Here is a 6,116-nt window from a genome sequence, read left to right on the forward strand (position 1 = left end):
CTGAGCTTCATTTGACTACAGTGGGCTGCTATCAATCAGTGTGCAGTACATTTTCCCGACAGTTCTTGGCATCTGTTAAAATAGGGAAGATGAACACTGAGAACTTCTCCTACAACTCGCTTCCCAATTGCTGTGGCTTTGTTTTTTTTCCTCTTGGGTGGGGTGAAAACAGCAACTCCTCTGTCCTAAAGCATCAGAGGGGGCTGCTCTGGTACACAAGATCAGAAGATGCTTTTTTGTTCTTTTTTGCCTGACTGTGTTTGAATCTGCTTGTTTTAGTACAAGCCTTTCCTGTTTAACTGCACAGTTCAGATAATTTCTAGTGCAGTCAAACTGACAGATGTATTAAGCTTTGGTAAACCATGTTATGTTATGAGCATGGCACAATGTTAATTACATGTCTGCTGTGATGGGTTTTGTACTGTGTATTGCAGCATTTCCTGTTTAAGTCTGCAGGAAGATTTTAAAGCAAACAAATAATTGTTGCACTGAAGTTCATTAGAAGAGAGGTGTCAAGCAGTGTGAATGCTTTATCTGTGGTGTCTGCTTTTGTAAACTCCACTCAAGGCTTAGGTGTAACTTGCTCACACAGGTACGGTGTGAGCAAGTTTTCTCTTTGTCTACAGGGCAGAAAACTAAGGATGAAAATTGCTGTTTTGGAGGGTTATGGTGGTGGAAGCTGTGAGCTGTACACTACCCGCTGGATGACCCATTAGGAAGGGGAGTTATACCCTACCTTGTTGATAGGGAGTTGTCACCCTGGATCAGTCCATCACTAGTTAGAGATCCTCCTGGAGGTAAAGAGCACTGGGGGGTGCTGCACCTGCGGTTCCTGTGTATCACACAATGTGAGCCTTCCCAGGTAAAGAGGTGGATAGCAGTGTGCTGTGTAACAAAGATCTTTGTTCAGCCAGAATGAGGCTCCAGGGAGACCTTAGAGCAGCTTTCCAGTATCTGAAGGGGGGCTTACAAGAAAGCTGGAGGTGCTTCTTACAAGGGCATGTAGTGGCAACACAAGGAGGAATGGCTTTAAACTGAAAGAGGGGAGATTTAGATTAGACCTAGGAAGAAATTCTGTACTGTGAGGTGCTGGCACAGGTTGCCCAGAAAAGCTGTGCTTGCCCCTTCCCTGTCAAGTGTTCAGGGCCAGGCTGGATGGAGCTTGGAGCAACCTGGTCTAGTGGAAGGTGTCCCTGCCCGTGGCAGGGGGTTGGAACTGGATGAGCTTTAAGGTCCCTCCAACCCAAACCGTTCTATGATTATTATTAATTTGAGAAATATGAATTACTTCACGGGGCACACATCTCTGACAGAAGTGCTTGTCGCAAAATCATGTTTCAGATGCTCAGGTGTACGCTGGGCTCATCTTCAGAGCTGCTATGAGGGAGTATTTTTGGTTCAGGCCTAATCTGCACCTCCCTGCCTGCCAGGTACCCAAGCTCACATGTCCCTGGTTTCTGTAGACACGCTTGCAAAGTCAGTTATAAATATGAAGGATTTCACATGTAGTGTTCAGTTGTTGCTTGCTGTAGCAGGCGTGCTCACCTTGGTCTCAATACCTGCTGTGCCTTCAGAAGTACTGCCTCTGTGGTTTTCCCATCAGCTCCTCGCTACTGCTACAGGTAACACTGAAGGCTTAGGATGGGTACTGATAAATATATGGAGGGTGTCTCTCGTCTTATGCCCCATGCTGAGTTACTGAAGGCAGACTAGTAACAGTTGTTGGCATCTGTTAATCTCAGAAGAGTTAAGACACAGGTGATTGTGATGGTGTTCCTCGGTTGCTGTGGGTGTTTTCCTGCCTTGTTGAAGGACAGGTTGTGCTGGTGGTGTACCCAGAACACAAGGAAGTATTTAGGGGCATTAAGCAGGTGGGTGGCAGCAGAAAATACCTTAGAGCAAGGGCCTTGTTACAGTCCGTGTAACAGGTGCCAGGCCACAGGTAAGCCACCACCAGGGGAAGTGGACAAAGGACTGGTCTTTGGCCAGTAGCAGGTATTGCTGTGTGTGCTGTTTCACACTGTCCATTGGAATTGGTGGGAACAAATGAGGGAAAGCTGTTGGAAACCAGCACTGCCACTCAGAGCTGTTGAAAGCTGAGTGTGGGCCATCAGGTGAATGCCAGCTGATCGCACAGCAGGCTCAGTCAGTGGTCTGGCTTTCCTCAACAGGCTCTTTTGAACAGCATTTTCTGCTGATTTAGGGACAGAAAATTATGAGAGCATTATGTTATGGCTGGTGCATTGCCTGTTGCACTCTGATCACCATAAGCTGGGACATGCCTGCAGGGGCTGAGTTTCCAAGTGAATGGGCAATGCCATGCCTTAGGTGAAGCACTGTCCTCCCACTGTGGCCACAGAGTGTGTGGCTTCATTGCTTGGGCTGAGTGTACAGTGCCTAGCTCAATGCCACAGCAGTACTGAGGTCACAAGAGTATTAAAAGAAAGGGGTAAGCTTAAAAGAAAAAAACAGATGCATTCAACTTTAAGAAGCTTCAAGCTTTGTGAAGTCTTCTGACTCTTGAAAAGTTGATCATGTCTTTGCCTCTGCATGTTATGGTTTAGACACACACTCAACCCCTGCTTGTGTGCTTCAACTTCATATAATCATGGCAGATTGTCTGATTGGTAGGTGACAGACACAACAGTAAAACTCACTGTCCACTTGTCAGAAGTTGTTCTGGGAGGGGGAACAGAGTAACTGCTCACTGTCGAAGTAATGCAGAAGGAACCAGGTTCAAACAGTAAGGCACAGGGAGGTGGGTCTGCAGCAGCAGTGCTCTCCACAGTGGGATGCGCACTGGTAAGACCTAAATGTTCAAAGGGGAGCTGTGTGGTACCACGTTCAAGGAAGAAAAATCCATTCCCATAACAGCACCATGAAACAATGGCTTAAACTGTTCTGAGCCACAAATGGTGACCGACAGAGCACTTGAGGCAAATACTGTCCTGTTGTTACCAGTTCCTCCTGGCACTGCTGGAAATGAGGCACTAGCTGGAGGGACCTTGGGTCTGATCTGAGGCAGCCGCTCACTGCTGCTGTGCAGAGATTAAATCTCTGTACTGCAACTGGCAGGCACAAAAGTAGTAACAAAGCAGGCAGAAACCTCAGCAGTTACACAGGAGCAGCTGTTGAGAGCGCTCTTCCATAGCACTAGATGAAGCCAAGATGCAAGGATGAGAGCAAGCAGTAGGAAACATTAGATGAAACTAAGTGGATTTTTGATGGGATTGAAGTCTCTGGCACCAGTGTTTCTTTTGCAGTGTTTGCAATGGAATGACCACATAATCCACAGGACTAATTTAGATTTTATTCTGGTATTTCTCAAATATAAAAAGTCAAAATTCTTACATCAATCTTTAAAGAAAATCCATGCAAACAGGTCAAAATGTTTACAACTCAGTTTGCCCCCACCCTCCCCCCACCCCTTCCCTTCCCTCCTCACTTCACAAACCATGTTGGTAAGTAAAACAAGTGTTGTCCTCAGGGGTATTTCACAGCACACTGTTAACAGACCAATGGTAGGCTAAGTCAGGGGTGCAGTAAGCACCAAAGTAAGATTTTGCACTTTAACAGCCTCTCCGCAGTACCTCAGCATCTCCTGCAGTGGTTAAAGCCACCTCTGTTTCACAAGATTCTGGCTCCACACAATGTTAAACGTTAAGGCTCTTTCTGTTTGATACCACCATAATCTAACTCCTGATAGTCTCAAAACGTCACAGCCAGGAAAAGCAGCAGGGCAGACCAGGCTTCTTGAGAACTGCAGTTCATGACCTATCTCTTCCCTTTTTCTTGGGGAGAACCAAATCTGGACACACTGTACATGATTTCTGTCAAGAGAAAAGTCCCAAATCTGTTCTGTATGAAATAGGTTTGGCCCATCTGAATAGAGATGCACGTAAAACCAAAATGCTGCTACATTTAAATTGTTAGGCAGCAGAAATAACTAACTTTAGACTTCCTGTGCTGATTCTTACACAGACCCTTTTGGTTGAAGTTCAGTGTCAAGATTCTATTAGGGGTGAAGCTGTATCACTGCCTGGTTACTACGGTCGTTCCCTGTAGTATGACTGAAGTGTTTTCAACTTACCTTTTCAATTCACAAACTGTTTCTCTTTGAAAGGGAGTAGAAGTCAAAACTAAGTAATAGAGCTTCATTCTGAAGGTTGCATAGAGACTGAAGAGATTTATACAACAAATGCTGTTAAAAAAGAAATACGTCTGGCACTATTGAACAGCTCAAATGTGTGTGACCAAAAAATAACCAAAATATTTATAGGCAATCAACTCAGTTTGTTAGCAACAGCAATACTGTACATTTTTACATTATTATCAAATACATAATTCAAGAGTTACAAAATAAGATCATGCATTACCACTAAATCTCATACAAGCTTGGATTGGTTTCATTCCAAGAATGTGAAATTGAGACAGAAGCATTTTATAAGAACTCAAACTCTGGATTCTTGTTTTAGCTTTCACGGATTCTATATAATCTTGTTACAAGAAAGCCTGTACAAGTTTGCTCAATTTAAAGTGTTAAAATGACTACTGAACAAAGAAGTGAGCAAAGTGATCAAAAAAGGGAGCTAAATGATTCACTCTTTTAAAGGCAGCTTCAGAGCCAGAGGTACCCTTAGACACTGGGGGCATGATTTTAACAACAATTAGATGTTCTTCAATATGCTCAACTCCACCTCTTTTTCACCTGGCAAAAACAGTGCTTTTGATCAACCATTTCGTTTAAAGAAGTGAGCTGAGTACACGGTGCCCCAGTCTGAATGTGTAAGGTACCCACGTGCTTGTGCGCACTACTGAAATGTCAACGCTCCTTCCCCAGCCCCACCTCATACCCAAGAGGGTGGATAAGCTGTTGGCAGTCCTTCGACCCTTAGGTGCACCTGAAGAGACCTGTGTGTTCTCCTCAGTGCTAGAAGTGACCTGGAATTGGAGCTACAGGGATGGAAAGCCACACCCTATGTGACATTTCAGAAGGCTTCAGCTTTGTGGCTCATGCCTCTTGTCAGTAGTATTTATGCCTCTTCAAAGAGCACAGCATTAAGAGATCAGATCATCTGTCTCCCTGGTTTCACTGCATTTACATATGGCACAAGATCGGTTTTCTAAGGAGTAACTTGTGGCAACAACCTTTTTTTTTTTTTCCTAAAAAAGTGTAACAGCACAAAAAAATTCATAGCAGCATTTTACACAATTTGTGTTAAAAAAGTAGAAGTTAACCATTTGTGTATTGAGTAACAAAAGGTTTAAATTACATTTATTTTCCATTTTACACTCACTATTTACGAGTTGGACTATTTACAAAGGTTCAAATGTTCTGTAAGAGTATGAGCTTTACCCAGAATAAACTTCACATGTGAGGTAATGGTCTACCTCAACCTCTGTTTTGGCTGGCTGTAGAGGAGGTACACTCAGGTTTAGATCCTAGAAAAATTCAGAATTAGGATGTTCGTATGAATTAGATTGTGTTCTTGTAGAGGAAACCACACACACACATACACAGAGTAATCCTATGGTAAAAACATTAAGACCAACAGTGGATTTACCTTTCATCTTTTTGGCTGAAAAAGAGGAGGAAAATAAGTTACCAGCTGTACCTCATTTAGTCCAACTGACTTTTCTATCAAGAGGCCAGCTTTTAATTCAAGACACTAAAGTGGTGGTAAACCACTAAAACTTGATTTTCCAATTAAGACAGAGGAATATTATTTCTGCATTGGTGTATCAACCCACCTATGTCCAAGCCCGGGAGGCACCACTGCTAGCTTGGGCAAGACACCTCCACACATGCTTGCTAACAGACATTAACCTTACCTCTGTAACATAAGGGTGCCCTGGCCCTTGGGCAGTCTTACTTTCCCCTAATCATTTTTAAATGGCAACCAACTGCAGGAACACCATGTAAGATGCTTCTCATTGAAGATTAGGAGGTTTTTTTGCCAGGTAATTATACCATGAACAAAACGTGTATCACAATGCTAAAAGGGAAAAATGGGGAAGAAGGATCTACAATGATTCTCATTTAAGTCTTCTGACAGGTCATCAGCTGACCAAGTGATAAGTGCAGTGGATAGTTCTGGTAGTTGCAAGACCAAGTT

Source organism: Pezoporus occidentalis, unplaced genomic scaffold, assembly GCF_034315485.1.
Source record: "Pezoporus occidentalis ecotype Australia unplaced genomic scaffold, CSIRO_AGI_Poc_V1 ctg112, whole genome shotgun sequence".
Lineage (NCBI taxonomy): Eukaryota > Metazoa > Chordata > Aves > Psittaciformes > Psittacidae > Pezoporus > Pezoporus occidentalis.